Source organism: Rattus norvegicus, chromosome 11, assembly GCF_021556685.1.
Source record: "Rattus norvegicus strain SHRSP/BbbUtx chromosome 11, alternate assembly SHRSP_T2T, whole genome shotgun sequence".
NCBI lineage: Eukaryota > Metazoa > Chordata > Mammalia > Rodentia > Muridae > Rattus > Rattus norvegicus.
The window spans coordinates 64,684,288-64,703,926 of NC_141544.1; the positions used below are offsets into that span (position 1 = coordinate 64,684,288).

The window sequence follows — 19,639 nt, forward strand, 5'->3', positions numbered from 1 at the left end:
AGCTCCTCCTCTAAGGCGAAGACATAGAAAGAAGCTGACTTTAAAGACTGCTGAGGGTCAAGTTCTCCAGGACAAGAAACATGGACGTTCAGATGTTCTTAGGTATGTTTTCTATTCCAGCCAAGGGACATAGTGACCAAGGCATACATAATCAGGTGATCACTGTGAAAGTAAACTGAATGAACTCAACCATACTTCCAGATGAGAATCCTTCATATCTGGAATCAGGAGAAAACTTGGTGTGGCTCCAAGTCTCTTTAATCTTTCTTATGTGCATGGCAACATAGGCCGATGCCCCACCCCCACCTCACCAATCGCAGCTGCAGGTACGGAAATGGTCCCCTCTCTTCACCCACCACATCTTCCTATACCACTGTGGATCGAGTGTGCCCTCAAAGTATGGTTACCCGGATGGCACCTGGGTAAGAGGAAGCCACAACCCCCAAGAAGTTCCTATAAAATGACATTCTCATGCCCTGCATCCACCCTTCTACGTCAGACACTCTGGGAGCGCCCAGTAGTTTGGGGTTTGGTGAGTCTTCCAAGGGATTTGAGATACAGACAGGTGACCACCTCTGGCCTGGAGTAGAACCTAAGAAGGTAGGTTTGCCTTCAGAGGGATACATAGTGGTCAAATGTCCCCAGCTTCTCCCTGCCCTTTGTTTCAGTGGGAAAGTCCTGTAGTAGGGCACAGAACCTCAGTTCTTCTTGTCTTCCGAGCATTTTGTACCATCTGTAGGTGTCTCTTGGGCTTTCAAAAACTCAGTCATGAAGCACATAACCGCAAGTGAGGCCTCTCTGTGAACAGTGGGGTCTCTAGCGTCTGATGCTAAAGGAGTAGATGCCATGTCTGTTCTGACAGAAAGCAACATGTGCTTCCAAGGGGCATGAAGAGTCCTCATGCTTTCTCCATAATCGATTTATACTCAGTTTGGGAGGTAGGGTTCTCGGTAGTTACAAAGTGCTGTGTGTGCATGTGTGTGTGTGTTTCCATCAACAAACAGTAGCTGAAATCTTCACCAGTGTCTCCTGAGTTTCTACTTAGACGATGACATTTTCATAAAACTTGGAAAGCTTCTCTAAGCAACACGTTTGCCCGGGGAATGAAGTAAACAAGACCCAGAATCTCCCGGAGGAATAGCAGATCAATATCCATTCCACCCTGTGGCAATCTCCAAAGCCTGTGTGGCACTGTGTGGATGAGAGCAGAAAGAAGTTATCCTCTACTATAATCGAAAAGAAAACTGGTTCATTCTCAACGATCATGGGGGCCGGACCACGTGGAGATCATTCTGGGAAACCAGGCAAAATGCCTGACTTAACCCGCTCTGTTGGGGAAAGTCTGGGAGCATTCTAGACAGGTCAAGTGTGAGCATTGGTCCAGTAAAGACGGAATGAGGCACAATGCTCACTGGTAGATAAATGCTTCATTTGTTCAGATACTCTCTTGCTTGAGAGTACTGAAGAAATATGCTTATCTGACCCACTACTCTCAGTCTGTCTCTCTCTGTTTCTCTCTCTCTGTCTCCCCCTCTGTCTCTCTCTGTCTCTCTCTGTCCCTCTCTGTCTCTCTCTGTCTCTCTCTGTCCCTCTCTGTGTCTCTGTCTCTGTCTCTCTCTGTGTCTCTGTCTCTGTCTCTGTCTGTCTCTCTCTCTCTCTCTCTCTCTCTCTCTCTGTCTCTGAGCCTATACATATACAGTTTTCTTTCTCTCTCTCTCCCCCAAGAAATGTTTTGTGCCAGCAGGATTGAAAAGCTCCATGAGAATCTATCAAAACATGAACCAGGGGAATCGATAGCATTATATGCAAATGTGTACATCTATCATAAACTACAGGCTCGTTTCCACGTGAGTGAAGATGTTCCCAGCACCTCTAATTGGCACCCTGCCTGGCTATGGCATGTGTGCTCTGAGGAATGTACATGGCTAGGCTCACCTTGCAGAGACACAGTAGACAACTGTGTATGGGCTATGATTTGATTTTTCTTCAGGGACCTCTCTGTAGCTGCCCTAGCTGGCCCAGGCCTAGAGCTTGCTAAGAAATTCCCCCATCGCTTACCCCTTTGCATTCAGGCACTGAAAGTTGTTTAAATGCAAATTATTTTCCAGGCGGTAGAGACATTATTATTCATTAATATTTGGGCTCTAATGAGTTTATCAGCTTAGAAGAGCACGTGCTAGAGTCTTTAGGTAATAGAAACCAGGGAGACAGGTTTTAATAACGACAGGCGGGCGAGTATAGAGTAAGTTCTAAAGCACTGTAGACATCCAGAGACTCAGGACATGGCATGAGACACTGGCTACAAGCTAAGAAGCAGAATGAAGAGCGAAGGTGGACATCAAATGCTTTCACCAATCTGTAGGTTATTAGGGCCCGAGGTTCCTAGCATTCAGAGCAAGACCGTCTACAGACCCTTTTCTGGGAAGGGGATAAATGGCACCTGGACCATGGTATCACTATCTCCCAGGCTTGCTCGTCTGTCACACCCAGATCCTGTGGGTATGTACCAGGGAAAGAAAACTATAAAAATCTACCTTTGTGGTGCCTCCATGGGTCCATTCAGGTAGAAGAGGCAGAAAATGCAAGGCCTTGCCTCAGGGACCTGCCTGGGTTATTTGAGGAAAATTAGGTTTGGGAAAACCGTGGTCAGTGTGACAGACCATCACTAGGAGAGAGAGAGAGGGAGAGGGAGAGGGAGAGGGAGAGGGGGAGGGGGAGGGAGAGGAAGAGGGAGAAAGGGAGAGGGGAGGGGGAGGGGAGCGGAGGGGGAGGGGGAGCGGAGGGGGAGGGAGAGGGAGAGGGAGAAGGAGAGGTCTGAGGGAGAGGGAGAGGGGGAGGGGGAGGGAGAGGTCTGAGGGATAATGGAAGCTCCAGTTCATGCAGGACCTTCCTAGTCTTTAGACTTCAACTTTTAGCCTGAGGAGAGGTTTTGAGGGCACCAATGGTTTCTCCCCGCTTCCTGGAATGGTGACTCATGTCTGTAATCCTAGTACTTAAGAGGAAGACACAGGAAGATCAGGAGAAAGCTTAGATCAAGATAGCAAGTTTGAGGCTATCTTGGACTACATTGAACACTGTTTTTAAAAAAAAGCCAGGGGTTGGGGATTTAGCTCAATGGTAGAGCGCTTACCTAGGAAGCGCAAGGCCCTGGGTTCGGTCCCCAGCTCCGAAAAAAAGAACCAAAAAAAAAAAAAAAGCCTATTACACATATTGGAAAACTCAATAAACAGTCAGGGATGGTAAATATTTTCAGTTAGGAGGTTCTTGAGTTTACTGAATCTTCTACTGTGATACTGACAAAGTCAGCTAATAAATATGGCCATGGACCACTAAAAGGCCAGTCACTAAAACAGATAGCTATTTTATTTTGCACAAACTGACCTTTGTGCCATTGTAATGATAAAAGGGAAAGATTTTAGAAAGTTGTTTAAATGCAACTATTATCTAGAAGTTTACTTAAAATAAATATATATTACATGTAGATACATTTGATAAATATATACCTATTAATTGGAATCACCTACACAAAGAGATAATGTGCCCCTCTACAGAAGCCATAGATTATTTAACAGCAGCCCCAGTGCCAGAAAAGGGGTATTTTCCTTTAAGTTATTGGTCAGGGGGCCAAGATACCCACAAAAATGAAGGCTATTGTCATGGCTTTTGGCTGCCTCCCAAAACAGGATGGTAAGCTCCTACTGCTGAAGACATCACAGTCATAGACTTGGAGAATTCAAACTAGGACTGACCTGGAAGTCTCTTCCCTAAGGGCTGGCTCTCATAATGTTGGAAGCTGTCATGACAGCTGCCAAAGGAGAAAAGTTATCAAGAGTCCTATGTGGCTGTAATTCTCATGAACCACAAGAATCCTAAGCCAGCATCATGTCACCAACAGTGTGATAGTAGCTCTTATGTCTTGGGGATAACCAATCGCTCTCTCATTGGACCTAGGGCTAACTCAGTAAGAGGGAACTCATGCTTGGTACCGTGAGCCTAGCCAAGAACTTGATGCTTTAGAGGTCATATACCCTAGAGGAGAAGCTATCACTACCATTTTGTTAAGTTGATATATTTTACGACTGCCTTCTAAATATTTATCCTTCTATATTTACATTGCCCTTCATCCAAAATCTTCCTTTGGCAGCAGATGAGGACCATTACCGAGATCTACAACCGGTCAAAATAACCAACCTGAACTGATAGATCTTCTCATGGGAAATAAGGAAGAAATGGTGGAAAAGTTGTAGAAGCCAGAGGACCAGGACAAGGACTGAGGTAGTGGCTTCTGGACACAGCAGGACTGCTGCACCCATGAACTCTCAACAATATGGTTGTTGAGAACACTTGGATAAGACTACATCAGTTGGCATACTAACATGGATTTGGGGGACATTCATAAGCCTCTGCTCTTACATTGTGTGTGTGTGTGTGTGTGTGTGTGTGTGTGTGTCTGTGTCTGTGTGTATGTGTCTGTGTGTGTGTGTCTGTGTGTGTGTGTCTGTGTGTGTGTGTCTGTGTGTGTGTCTGTGTGTGTGTCTGTGTGTGTGTGTCTGTGTGTGTGTGTCTGTGTGTGTCTGTGTGTGTGTGTGTCTGTGTGTGTGTGTCTGTGTGTGTGTGTGTGTGTGTCTGTGTGTGTGTGTCTGTGTGTGTGTGTCTGTGTGTGTGTGTCTGTGTGTGTCTGTGTGTGTGTGTCTGTGTGTGTGTGTCTGTGTGTGTGTCTGTGTGTGTCTGTGTGTGTGTGTGTCTGTGTGTGTGTCTGTGTGTGTGTGTGTCTGTGTCTGTGTGTGTCTGTGTGTGTGTGTGTCTGTGTGTATGTGTCTGTGTGTGTGTGTCTGTGTGTGTCTGTGTGTGTGTGTCTGTGTGTGTGTGTGTGTCTGTGTCTGTGTGTATGTGTCTGTGTGTGTGTGTCTGTGTGTGTGTGTCTGTGTGTGTGTGTGTCTGTGTCTGTGTGTATGTGTCTGTGTGTGTGTGTGTGTCTGTGTGTGTGTGTCTGTGTGTGTGTGTGTCTGTGTCTGTGTGTATGTGTCTGTGTGTGTGTGTCTGTGTGTGTGTGTCTGTATGTGTGTGTGTCTGTGTGTGTGTGTGTCTGTGTCTGTGTGTATGTGTCTGTGTCTGTGTGTGCTGTGTGTGTGTGTGTGTGTGTGTGTGTGTGTGTTTTCTCTGAAACCTTCATGGGCAGCAGAGTGATGAACTGCAGAAGGTAAGTTCAGCGCAACACTATTCAGTAACTATTGGTTCAGACTTCAGGAGTCTGACCCCAGTGATTTATTTTAGCCATATTTAAGCACAGCACAATCTGGTAGAAACTAATCTTGTGATAATTAACTCAATCCTGTGTGCACAACAAAGCATGTGTAAATCTCCTTGAGGAACCAAGTAAGCTAAATACACAGAAGTCATGACAGCACCGAAAACTCTCTGGTAAAGTACCTGGGATACTCCCCTTATATAAATCGAATGAGGAAAACATCATAAGAAGGGTCTAGAAGAGGATCTGGTGCTGGAAAGTGTCCAGTCACACAGATTGCTCAAAGGTCACCAGGCTAGAAAGCACATGGGCTTCAGCCATACGGGCACAAAACAGCTTTTATATTCCTACCCTGGAAGGTACGCCTTGTACTTAACCTTCCAGGTTCCCTAGTGCATGTGCTTGAGCAAAAGACCCCTTGCCCATATTCTACAGGAAGAAATACAGGCAGTCAATGGCTGCGGAGGGAGGGAAAACCAGTTCTCTTCATGGATAAGCCCTCTGACAAGTTGCCTAGGCCTAAGGTTGGCCCTAAACCTGTGTATATATAGGAAACTGGACTAACTGGACTTAATAGGATATGCATATGTATATGATGTATATGTATATGTGCATATATGTATTACATATACATCACATGCATATTACACATATATTGTATGTGTATTATACGTATATTGTATGTTTATTGTATGTGTGTGTATAGTTAACATATATATCCTGTATCCTGCATGTGCATAGTTGTGTATGATTTAAAAAAAAAAAACTTCACCTGTAGAAGAGGAGACAATAACTGGGAACCAAGTTCTGTAGGTCGAAAGGAGAACCAATAGCATTTGCTGTCAGACCAAATGTGGGGTAGGAGAGAAATTCAGGAGGAAATGGAACTCTGTGGTATTTGGTTAGGTGGCGTCAGCTCTGCTGGGCCGAGGGAAAAGAGGAAGAGAGATAAGTGGGAGACAAGCTACAAGGAATCAAGCTTGGGTCCCGAGAATTTAAGATGCGTCTGGGATAAAGGAATTGGACAGGATGTTCCCTGACTCTACCTGGCTCCAATAGTCTCTGGTCACATGGCTGTGAGACGTAAACCCAACAGTTTCTGCTGTGATCCCCCTCTTTAGAGAAACCTTGCACACTGTCTTACTATCTTCCCCAAAAGCAGTTGGTTGATTAAGCTGACTAGGGAAGGGGGAAGCAACATAAATTTCCCTTCCGTCCATCACGTGGTCAAGATGAGCAAACTTCAGATGTGTTCACCTTCTTCGGAGATCTCCCAGGCGATGTGTGGATTCTGATAGCCTCTTTGCACCGGTTAGATGCAGGAATTTTGCTGTAGGCTCCTCCAGACACTCGTAATTTTCTCTCTCTTCCTTCTATCACTTCCTTCTAGCACTTCTCACTGAGAGCCGGCTCCCCTCTGCCTTGGTTCTTTGCACCCAGGTGGCAGCTGAGCCAGTGGGGTTTGTCTGCGGCATGGGGCACCTCCCCTCCCCCCGGCCCCCGGGGAGCTGTTTACAGCATAGAGCAGGCAAAACCTCACTGGGCGTATGCTGATTGTAACATATTTAAAATATGAGCATTTATCAGAGGTAGCAGATGGACGCAGCAGAGTGGAGCTCCCAGAACCGAGGGCAGGGAGTGTTTCATTCAAGTGTAAAGCTCGCACCATCCAGGCTCAGCTGGCACAGGCTCATAAAACCAGTGAGGAGAAAGCGGGGTGGAAAAAAAAGCCACCTTTGTGCTAAGTTCGGAAGGTCACAGCATTCCCTGACCTTGAGTCTTCCAGGCCTGAAAGACAGTATTCACTGTGGGAGGGGAAGAGCAAACCTTCCCCACTGGTGTCCTCAATGTATTTTACTTCCTTAAAATCTAATCAACCTAAAGAAAATTCAGAAGCTCAGCGTAAATAGAAATAGAAATTATTTGGCTCTTCTGACAACCTTTTGTTGCATACTTTACCCAAGAGCAGTCTGAGACAAGAAATTAGGAGGGTCTGTACATGGGGCTTTTAAATATTGGATATGTTCAGTTATTTCTGTTTTGATTTATTTTTACTGTCTTCCTCATAGCTCTCCCTGAAAGCATAAATATATTCAAAGTTTACTTTATTGACTATTTGAACTAAAAACTATGTTTCGGCTGTGAACTTGCTACCTCCGGGCTCAAGTACGGAACTCAATACATTAATGGCAAAAAGAAAGAAGGAAAGAAAACAAGATAATAATTTTAACACTTCTGTTTGAGAGAAGAGCTAAGATTGCATCATTCCGTTAGGCAAAGTCAATTTTAACAGTTGATCTCAGGTTTGTAGAAGTGCTCAGAGTCGCTCAAGAAAGGGCCAGTAGATTAGACCCAAACAGTAAACCTTTGTTTGATACTTGGCCTTCCATTACGTTTTGAGAGGCACTGAAAAGTGAAGTGGGTGAATCACGTATTTCCTCCCAGTGCCCTTTTATGAGATTCTCAAGGAACCCTGGCAGCATTAAATATGGAAGGTAGGAATCCCATTCTCTGCAGAGCCCCTCCCCCATGCCCCAGTCAGAATTAATCACTATCCCCCTCCAAGGGTACCACCAGGAAGGCATAATGTCACATTTAAATATACCACATTTTGTACTTAAGCTGCAGCTCATGATACATTGTGAACCTGTCAGAGGAAGTATAGCTTAGTGCCTGGCACACAATTGGTGCTGAATTCATTGAATCAAAGACTAATGACTGTAGAGAAATATGTAAGGTGTTATGAATAGGAAAAAAGATCATCAAATGTCCCTTTTTATCATAGGGTCTTCATATAGAATAGATCTGTTAGAGAGGCTGCCCATTTGGATGGATGACAATATCTACAATCTATTCTCAGAGTTGTTCTTATGTCTGGTGCTTTGTTTGTTTGTTTGTGGTTTAGCATTGTTTTGACGATCTTATCGAGCATTTATTCAATTCACGTTAGGTGATAGCTGGGGGATGGTAAGATGATTAGGAGACTTTCTTCTCTGCAGGTGTCTGTACTTCCTTATGAGGTGGACCAGAGTGCTGGGTGGGGAGGGGCACTGAGAGCAAGAGGGAGAGGAAGAGCCTAGGCAACACCAGGACACAGCTGAAGCTTTGAAGGAGCTGCAGAGTATCAGTCAGGACAGCAGCTCTCGGCAGGAATGGCACCTTTTAGATAGTTTGGACATTCTAGGAGCCTTCCTCTGGTCACTTAACAGGGGTACATGTCTATCATTCAGTGAGCAAAGGCCAGAGATGACATATGTTCTTGTGATTGGTTTAATCCATATGTTCCACATCCCAGCATGATGTGTAAATACACTCATGTGGGTGAATATCTGGTTATAACGTTCACAGCCTAATACCTAACCCATATCATGTGTGAACACAGAGCACACACCCGACACCTTCAGAAAATACTGCATTCTCTAGGAAAACAATATCTTTGTGAATAAAAAGAATATTCTGGTCCTGCTGTCTCTGGAACCTTGACAGGAATTGTTCACCATCTTGAAAATTCATAGAACTGGGTAGCCCATTGGTTCTTAGAGTCTATTTCTATAGCACATCTGAATCAGCCTCCATTCATAGCCAACACTCCTCAGAGCTTCTAGGGAAAAATTTTGTTCTTAATTTTGTTTTGTTATATCCTTTTTGTGCCTGTGGTGTATCTGTGGTCCTGTTTTGTTTTTCCAAAATAGGGTCTCCCTGTGCATCGCTAGTTGGCTCAGAACTCACTCTGTATCCTTGACTCGCCTAGATCACACAATCCTTCAGCTTCCACCTTCAGAATGCTCAGATTACAGGCCTGTGCCATCATGTCCAGCCTGTGCTATGTCTTACTGTAATGGTACCCAAGGATGCACACACAGAAATTTTATGTAATATGTTGCTTGCCCTTTTTGTTATTTTTCATGCGTGTGTGTGTGTGTGTGTGTGTGTGTGTGTGTGTGTGTGCATGTAGAGGCCAAGGGTAGATATAGATTGTTCACTAATCATTTCAACCCTATTCTTTTAAACTGGGTCTTTCATTGAATCTGAAGATCACGAGTTCAGATGAACTGATTGGCCAGGAAATGCAGGTATCCTCCTGTCTCTGCCTTCCCAGCACTGGAACGACACAGCTGGCTTTTTACAGGGATGCTGGGGATCCAAATCAGGCCCATGAGCTTGTGCAGTAATGACTTTCCTAACTGAGCCATCTTCTCAGTCTATACTTTTGCCCATTTGCTTGGCATAGTTAAATCACTATATGGAAGTTTGAAGTATGACTGTAGATACCAGTGTTGTCTATAACATTTCAAGATAGTAAAGACAGGTTACATGAACTTTAATTAATCACTAAATTAATTATTTAGATCTTAAATATTTCCCACATACAAGAATTGTCTAGTGTTCTATCTAAAATGTGGATGCTGATTTGGTGGCTCTGGGTTGAAGTCTGGGCTTCTACTTTTTCATCAAGACCCCTGGTCATGCTGGCGTTGGGATGCAGACAAACCATAATCTCCAGAAGAAAAACATCAGGAGCCAAGGTGCAGAGTCTCTGAAGAGGCTTCATGGGAGATGAGCTGTAACTTGGTATAGCTGGATAACTAAGTATCCAGGGCCACGTGGTAGAAGATGTGGTCTGAGGAGATGTAGTCCGAACGAACAGGAATCTGCCCAACCTGTTCAGCTTTTGTAACCAGAACTGTGCTGTGTTTGAGACCTCTGCACCAGGCGACGTGGCTCTCCTGAATGTAGGATGTCCAGAGAAGATGTTTGTATAATTGTGTTTGCCAAGAAACCACGCAATCCTGAACCAAGGAAATCGCAGTAGAAGAGAGAGGAGGAGATGCTCTTTTGGAGTTACGCTTTCCTAAGACTGTGATTGCCTGCGTGTGGGTGGTGAGGGAGATGGGAGAATACTTGTAATTTCTGATTTGTGCTCTGGTGAAGTGATGGAGAACATCAAGCTCGGGGACAAAGTTCAGGGACATGAATGAGAAGCAGTAGTGACTAGAGAAGGTGTGTTGTGCATCATGGTCTCCTGGGGGTCAAAGGTTAGCAAACAGACTGGATGAGTTTGCTGTTTCCTAGGTTAGTCCTTTCCTTCTTTTAGGTTCAAACAACTCTTTCTTCTCTCTCTCTCTCTCTCTCTCTCTCTCTCTCTCTCTCGCATGCACACACACATACATACACAGACACACCACACACACATACATGCACACACATACATACACAGACACACACCACACACATACAAATGTACACATACATTCCAAACATACAAACACACAAATATACACACATACAGATGCACAAACACACACATACATATACAACACACACATATACCACACACTCACACCACGTACATATACACACATACACATATACCACATACAAATATATACAGATACACACACATAGACATACAGGAACACATACAGACATATATAAACACACATACACACAGGAACACATACAGACATATACAAACATATACAGGAACACATACAGACATATACATACACACACATGCACCATACATTCCACACACACACATACACACATTTATACACACACATACATACACACCACACACAAATATCACACATACCACACATATACCACTCACACATACACACACATACAGATACACCACATACAGATACCTACAGACATACATACTCACAGACACACATACACACACACCACATACACATATGCATACCACACACAGACAGATATACATATGCATACATATACCTACACATAGACATACACTCTTCCACACACAGACATACAAACACACACACACACAAACACACACACATACACACAAACACACAGACACACACAAACAAACACACACACACACACACACACACACACACACACACACACACACACTGCTGCAGGTGCGTTATACCTCTGCAAACATGAGCTGCTTCAGTCCGGAATCCTTCTGCACAAAAGCCCACATCACAGTATTACCTAGAATTTTTTCAAACCTTTCCAGGACTGCCCCTGTCTGTGAAGACTCTTCCCAACCTTCTGACTTCACGCCCTGTCATGGCTCCCTCTTGACTGTATCATGCAGCACTGTCAGCTGGGCTTGCTGTTTCCCACTTCTCTGTGGGAAAGACACATGGACACACATAAATACATAGACAGGGCAGGGGTGTGTCTCTTCCACCATTGCTAGCTCAGAAAATCCTAACATTTACATGCACAACTTTCTCACCAAAAGTGGCTTTCACACTGGGTTCCCTCCTCCCTCTGAATGCTCTCACCATTAATATTATGCTTAATTATTTAGATTTGATTTATTGGGAGTCAATACTTAATTTAAAAAACTAATTTCTGTTTCAGATGTTAATAAATAATAACATTAAATAACTATCAAGAACAAATTAGAATATAAAACACTTAATTCTTCACATAATTAAATTTTAAATAAAATAAGTCCTCTACACAAAACCTACTCCTTAGTTAAGTTTAATTCTAATTTTCGTCCTTGTTTGTCTTTGTCCTGTCTGTATCTTCTGTTTTCTGTTTCTCTCTATTAGTTCTTTAGTGAGGTTTATGTAGAAGAAAATGGACTTCCTTCAGGCCTGCAATTAAGTAGGGGAACTATCACTGGCTTAAGAAAAGCATAGCTCCTTTTAATGTGAGAGAAAATTTAAAATGTCTACAAAGTAGCATATTTGAGTTTGGGTATTAGATTCCATCTTTTTGCAACAAGTATCTAATTTTATCACAAAAATAAAAAATATTAGTGGCTAAAATATGTAGAACACCTGCCTTCTGACTTTGTAGTCAGATGATGTACTGTAACACAGTAAAGACATTCGTGTATATACAGCATTCATACACCCACACATGCTCTCTCTCTCTCTCTGTCTCTCTCTGTCTCTCTGTCTCTGTCTCTGTCTCTGTCTCTCTCTCTCTCTCTCACACACACACACACACACACACACACACACACACACATTCATGCACACATTTCCAGAAAGCTACTGTGTTTGTCTGGCTTATAAGGAAAAACTCAAGGAGAACAAAATCTATTATGAGAGAACCGTGTTTCTCAAACTGAGGTAGCCCTTATCTCAAGCTGAGAATTATGGGAAGCAACTGGAGTAAACAATGTAGCTGATCCCCTAAATTGTTTATTTTAGCCAATGAATTAAACATCATTTTTGTATAAAAACTAGTACAGATACTCGAAGGAAGAGAATGCAAATTTCCCATGAAAATTTAAAGACTGCAAAGAAATACTGAGCTTGTGATGAGCTGCTTGGGCTCTGTCCCAGACTGCCAGTCACACAGGTTCTGTTTGCTTCTTTGTTTAAGAGGGAGAGTCAGTCACTTTTGCACAGGATTCACACAGAAACAAACACAGCAGCTACCACGGGTGGAGACTGACATCCTGCTCCAGGAACTGAGTTAGCTCAGTCTCTGAGTGATTCTAGTAACGGAGTTATCATGACACCCCAGCAGCAGCAGAGAGCCCCATGCCTTTGCCCTCAGGGAATTCTGATAATGCTCTCTAGACAAGCATCAACAGTTCTCTGCCCACCAGCTGACTGTCTTTCCACACACTGTTTCTTTTGGTCTGGGCTTCTTATAGCTTTGTTCTCTAATTTTAATATATTCAAAGCCTTCTTGCTAGGATACATTCATTGGACAAGATAGGTTTCAGTAGGACATCTTCCCACATGGACACGATGTAACTGAATCATATTCAGAATCCCATTCGTGTCACTTGTCCCCTTTCCCCCTCCAACTGCTCCCCCTCCTTTTCCTATATAGTCACCTTTCTATTAATGTCCTTCCATAACTTTGGAAGCCAATTTTCTCTCTGGGTCTTCTGCTCCTGTTTCATATCCAAAATGTCTAAATAAATTTGTGTATTAAATGCTAACACCACAAAAGAGAGAAAGCAATCCCTTCATTTAACCACAATTATCCCCATTGTCATATAGGTTTGCTGCCATGTTGGCAGAGGGGGCCCTTGTTTGCTACATGCTGTTTACCCTTGAGCCAACTGTCTGCTTTTGGAAAGGGTTGGTGTGCAGGTAGGGGTGCTATGATTTAAGAATGATAGCCATGCAGTTTTTGGATCAACCATGGTCATGTTTCCTCTGCACTGGAAATACACTATGGGAATCCTGACTCACTCTGAAAGATGTCAGATACTAGCGAGTCAGTGACAGAGTAGGATAAAGAGCCAAAGGCTTGGCACTGAAACCAAAATTATATGCAATTTAAAGAATAGGCTTGGGGTTGGGGACTTAGCTTGCCTAGCAAGTGCAAGGCCCTGGGTTCGGTCCCCAGCTCAAAAAAAAAAAAAAAAAAAAAAAAAAAAAAAAAAAAAGAATAGGCTTTCTAGCTGAATGAAGACTCCTGCAGTTGTGGGTATTCTCTTTTATATGTCTTCTTTTAAGGTTTTAATTTGTTTTTTAATTTCCGTTACCGTGTGAAGTTACAATCCTCAGTTCCTAACCTACCATCAAGATGTCCTAATAGAATCCTCTGCCTTGAATATTAGTGCTGCAATGACAAGATACCTGCTACTGAAATATTCATTTTAAAAGAAAAAAAATGTACTTGTCAGAGTTCTGAATGCCAGGAGTTCAAGATCAAGACCCAGCAGCTCTAGTGTCCGCTAAAAGTCAAGTCTATGTGTCCATTGTGTTGCTTTGTGACATTCCGTGGAAGGGAAGGCATTGTAACTTCAAGTGTGTGAAGGGAAGAGGGAGATTCCTTCATACACTTATCATAAGAAAGCTAATACTAGTCACCAAGGTCAGAGCTCTCAAGTTTCCTCCTTTGGATCATATTTCTTAATACGTCCCATTGCAGACTGTGATATAATACATGGTTTACTTTGAGCCATGTGTCGTGGGATTTTTACCTGAGGTATAGAACCAGTTCCAGGTAGGAAACTGTCACAGACCAAGGCAATGACTCCCCCAAATATGGCTTAGTAGAGCAGTGAGTTTATAGGAATGTAGGTGAGGGGTTACTTACAGAAACATAGATGACTCAAAGGTAGGGATATCACCTACACCCCCACCCCAGCTCGAGTGACAATTAAGGATCACTACATCCCTGGAGCTCCCTGCCTCCCTTGCAGGCAGGTCTATATGTCAGCGAGATTCTTCTCCCCAGAAATAGCTTCACTGCTTTTATAATCTTGAATAGTGATGGCTTACCTTGATTGTCAACTTGACACATGGAGGAAGAGAGAATCTTAAGAGAATTTCCTTCTGTTAGGTATGCCCATGAGCATGTCTCCAGGGGCATTTTCTTGATTGGTGATTGATGTGACAAGGCCCAGCTAGCACATCGTGGGAGGCACTATTCCCAGGCAAGTGGGCCTAGGTTGTACAAGGAAGGCAGTTGACCGTGAAACTGGGAGCAAGCCGGTACACAGCATTCCTCTGTGGTTTCTGCTTCAGTCTCTTGCCTTGAGCTCCTGCCATGGCATCCTTCAATGATGGACTAGAACTTGTAATCTAAAGCAAACCCTTTCCTTCCCAAGCTTCTTTTGGTTGTACTGTTTATCACAGCAATAAAAACAAACCAGAACTGAAATTGGTACCTGAAACATGGAGTCGTTGCTGTAACAGATTGGACTGTGTTGGTTTGGGGACAGGGTTGTGGAAATGTTTGAAATTTTGAACTGGAAAAGGCATTGCGGGCCCAGATTTTAATGCTACTTTCTGTGAGTTGGATGAGACTAACAGAATGGATACAAAAACAGGATCCATCCTTCTGCTGCATCAACATCAAGGACAGACATCATCTCTGGGTTAAAAAGGATGAAAAAAGATATACCAAGCTAATGGACCTAAGAGGCAAGCTGGAATAGCTATTTTACTGTTTGAAAAAATAGGTTTCAAACCGAATCTAACCAAAAGAGATATAGAAGGACTCTATATACTCATCAGAAGAAGAAAACCTCATCAAGAGGACACTGGAATTCTTAATACAATTCTATGCTTCAAACACAAGGGCACCCAAGTTTGTAAAAAACAAAAAACAAAAACGCCACTACAGCTTAAATCACATATTGACCCTCAGATAGTGAGTGAGTGGCTTTAATATCCCAGTCTCACCAATAAACAATCATCCAGACAAAAACTAAATAGAGAAATGTGGGGGCTAATTAGCATTATAAGTCAAATGGACCTAACTGCTATATTTACAGAAGAATTAAGCCAATCACAAAAGAATATATCTTCCTCTCAGCACCTCATGGAACTTACTTCAAAACTGAACACATACTTAAACTCAAAGCAAGTCTTAATAGATACAAAAACCCTTGAAATAACACTGTGTGTTCTAATTGACCACCCCAGACTCAAGCTGAAGAGGAACAACGGAGAGTCTACAAACTCAAGAAAATGGAACTACTCACTATTGAATGAAAACTGGGTCAAGACAGCCATTAAGAAAAAGATAGAAGACTTTCTAAACTGACTCATAATGACATAATATATCCAAATGTATGGAAACAAAATAAAGGCAATTATAACAGGCAAGTTCATAGCATCTACATTAAAGGAGAAGGAAGAGGAAGAGGAAGAGGAAGAGAGGAGGAAGAGGAGGAGAAGGAGGAGGAAGAGGAGGAGGAGGAGGAGGAGCATTAACTGCATACCCGAAAGTTCTAAAACAAACAAACAAACAAAAGAACTCATACTCAAAAGGAATAGACATCAAGGAATAATCAAATTCAGGGCTAAATCAAAACAAACAAACAAATACAAATAATTAATGAAAGGAAGAGTTGGTTCTTTGAGAAAAATCAATTAAGATTGAAACTTTATTTAAATTAACTAAAAGATAGAGAGAGAATTTCCAAATTAGCAAGATCAGAGTGGGACATAACAAAAAACTCTAGAGAATCTGAAGGACATACTTTAAACACCTGTACCGAAAAAATTGGTTTTAGTGCAGAATCCTACCATACTTTCAAAGAAGAGTTAATGTCAATACTCATCAAATTATTTTACAAAATAGAAAGAGAAGGAACAGTGCCCAGTTTGTTTTATGAGGCCACAGTTGTCCTGATCCCCAAACTATATAAAGATCCAACAAATAGAGAATTACAGAGTAGTTTTTCTTATGAAAATAGATGCAAAAGCAATCATCTACCATGATCAAGTAGACTTCATTCCAAATATGCAGAGATGGTTCAACATACATAAATGAACAAATGTAACCCATCATATAAACAAACTGAAAGAAAGAAAAAAAAAGCATCTGACCATCTCATCAGATGCAAAAAGGGGGGGGCTTTTTGACAGAATCCAACACCCCTTCATAATAAAAGTTCTGGAGAAATTAGGGAAATAAGGTCTATACCCCAATGCAATTAAGGCGATGTACAACAAGGTCACAGCCAACATTAACCTAAATGGAGAAAAGCTCAAGCATTTCTACTAAAACCAGGAACAAGAAAATGTTGTCTCCTCTCTCCATACATGTTCAATATAATACCTGAAATCTTAGCTAGAGAAATCAGACAACTGAAGGGGATTAAGGGGATACAATTTGGGAAAGAAGAAGTAAAATTATCTTTATTTGCAGATGATATGAGTGTGTGTGTGTGTGTGTGCGTGTCCCTTAAAATTCTAAAATTCTACTGGGGAACGCCTAAAACAGATAAATACTTTCAGCAAAATAGCTGAATAGAAAATTAGCCAGAAAAAAAAATCAATGCCCTTCCTACATAGAAATGACAAGTAAACTGAGAAAGAAATCAGGGCAAGAATACCTTTCACAGTTGTCTCAAATAATATAAAAACATCTTGGGATAACTCTGATGAAGCAGGTTAAAGACTTGTATGATAAAAACTTTAAGACACTAAAGAACAAAACTGACAAGGTATCAGAAGATGGAAAATTCTTCCATGATCACCAATTGCTAGGATTAATAGAGTAAAAATGACCATTCTACCAAGGCAATCTAGATTCAATTCAACCGCCATCAACATTCCAACACAATTCTTCACAGATCTTGAAAAGACAATTTTAAGGTTCATATGGGAACACGCACACACACACACACACACACACACACACACACACACACACAGAGAGAGAGAGAGAGAGAAAGGGAGAGAGAGAGAAAGAGAGAGAGAGAGAGAGAGAGAGAGAGAGAGAGCGCCCAGAATAGCTACAACAACCCTGAATAATAAAAGAACTGCAAGAAGTGCTGGTATTCCTGATTTCAAGTTGTACTACAGAGCTAAATTAATAATAATAATAAAAAAAGTGCAATACTGACACAAAAACAGACATGTTGATCAATGGAATTGCATTGAAGACCCAGACATAAAGTCACACACCTATTGACACCTCATTTTTTAAAAAGGAAGTTAGATCTATATAGTGGATAATGAATCCAAACAGATTCACACTTAACACCCTGAACAAAACTCATCCAAATAGATCAAAGACTTCACCAAAACTAGATACACTAAATCTGATAGAAAAGAAAGAGGGGAATAGCTGTGAACTCATCAGCTCAGGAGACGACTTCCCAAATAGAACTTTGTTAGTACAGGAACTAAGATCAACAGTTAATAAAAGGGACCTCATGACGCCTAGAATCTTCTGAACTGCAAATGACATTGTCACTGAAACAAAGGAACAGCCAACAGAATGGGAGAATATTTTTGCCAACTAATAAAGAGTTACTATCCAAAATACACAAAGAACACACACACACACACACACACACACACACACACACACACACACACCAACACAAACAAACACAAACAAAAGTCTGCATGTCAAGAAAACAAATAACCTGATTTTAAAGCAGGGGATGGATCTAAACAGAATTCTCAAAAGAGGAACTTCAAATGGCCCTAGAACATTTAAGAAACATTGAGCATCCTTAACCATCAGGGACATCCAAATCAAATCTACTTTGCAATTCTATCTCACACCTGTCAGAAGGGCTAAATCAGACAACTGAAGGGGATTAAGGGGATACAATTTGGGAAAGAAGAAGATCAATAAACATGAGACAGCTCATGTTGGTGACCATGTCAAGTAAGGGGAAACACTCATCCATTGTTGTTGGGAGTGCAAAGTTGTACAGTCATTATGGAAAACAGTGTGGTGATTCCTTAGGAAGATGGGAATCAATGTATCTTAAGATCCAGCTATACCACTCTTGGGTGGTAGAGTACCAAAAGGATGCTTCATCCTATCACAGAGACACAGCGCAATAATGTTCACTGCTACTCTATTCATGACAGCCAGAAAGAGTGGCTAAAGAAAATGAGGTTTATTTCCACATTGTAGTGGTGCTCAGCCATCAAAAAAATAAATAAATAAAAAGAAGACATTATGAAATTTGCAGGTAAGTAAATAGAGCTAGGGAAAAAAAAAGAATCATCCTGAGTGAGGTAATCCAGACAGCAAGACAAATGTGGTCTATATTCTGTCATACATGGATAGTAGCTGTTACGTCAATGATAACCAATCTATGATCCACAGAATGACAGAGGTTAGGTATAGAGTAAAGCACTGGGGGACAGGCAAGTCTCCTCAAGAAAGAGAAATAGAATAAATAGTTATGGATGGATAGTGGGGGCTCTATAATCAAGTAGGAGGGAGGAAATATAGGGGAAGAGGGCCAAAATTAAGGGTCATTTGAGGGGCAGTGTGAAAATCTAAAATAGCAGAAGCTGACAATATAAATGAAATAATGGGAGATAAATCAATATCTCAAGTAATGGGAGATAAAGATCCCCAACTAGTCACCTTTTATGACCAAATGAATCTTCCAATACTGGTAATGGGTTACATGTAATTGAGTTGTTGGTCAAAGGAGGGTCTCACGGGCCTACAAACAACGCAGGCTGTTGCAAACACCGTAGGTTGCTCTCCATGAACTGATGGCAGCACACATGCGAATTCCCATGTAATCGATAAACCAAATCCCCAACATCCAACACCAGGTGACCAACAACCAAAGGCTATGTAGCCAGAGGACCTAGGGTAAAATCAAATGCTGTTCTATTAACAGAACCCAGCAGTAAAATGACTCCTAAGTGTCAATCTACTACACTCATAGTTCAGTGCCTTACTCAGCCATCATCAGAGAAGCTTCCTCTTGAAGCAACTGGGACCAAGTACAGAGACCCACCTCCAGCCATTATTCAGAGTGAGAGATTTTTGGAACATTCAGTCCTAAATGGGATACCCTTCAGCAAATCCCTCCCTTCAGGACTCGGGATTCTGCAGAAGAGGAGGCAGAAAACGTGTGAGAGCCAGAGGGGATAGAGGACACCAAGAACCAAGCTCATGAACACACGGATGAACTCTCAAAGACTAAGGCAGCATGCATGGGGCCTGCAGGAGACTTTACCAAATGGAGTCCTA

General features: G+C 42.1%; 1 long non-coding RNA gene across 1 annotated transcript in view; it reads left to right on the forward strand.

Annotated features, from left to right (window-relative positions):
- The first annotated feature begins 484 nt into the window (after positions 1–484).
- The window catches only part of LOC108352331 (uncharacterized), a 34,792-nt gene continuing 15,637 nt past the window's right edge, over positions 485–19,639 (forward strand). Inside the window, exons 1-2 of the long non-coding RNA XR_015633065.1 lie at positions 485–600; positions 4,148–4,275. This is a non-coding gene — a long non-coding RNA (uncharacterized LOC108352331). The remainder of the gene's footprint in view (positions 601–4,147; positions 4,276–19,639) is intronic.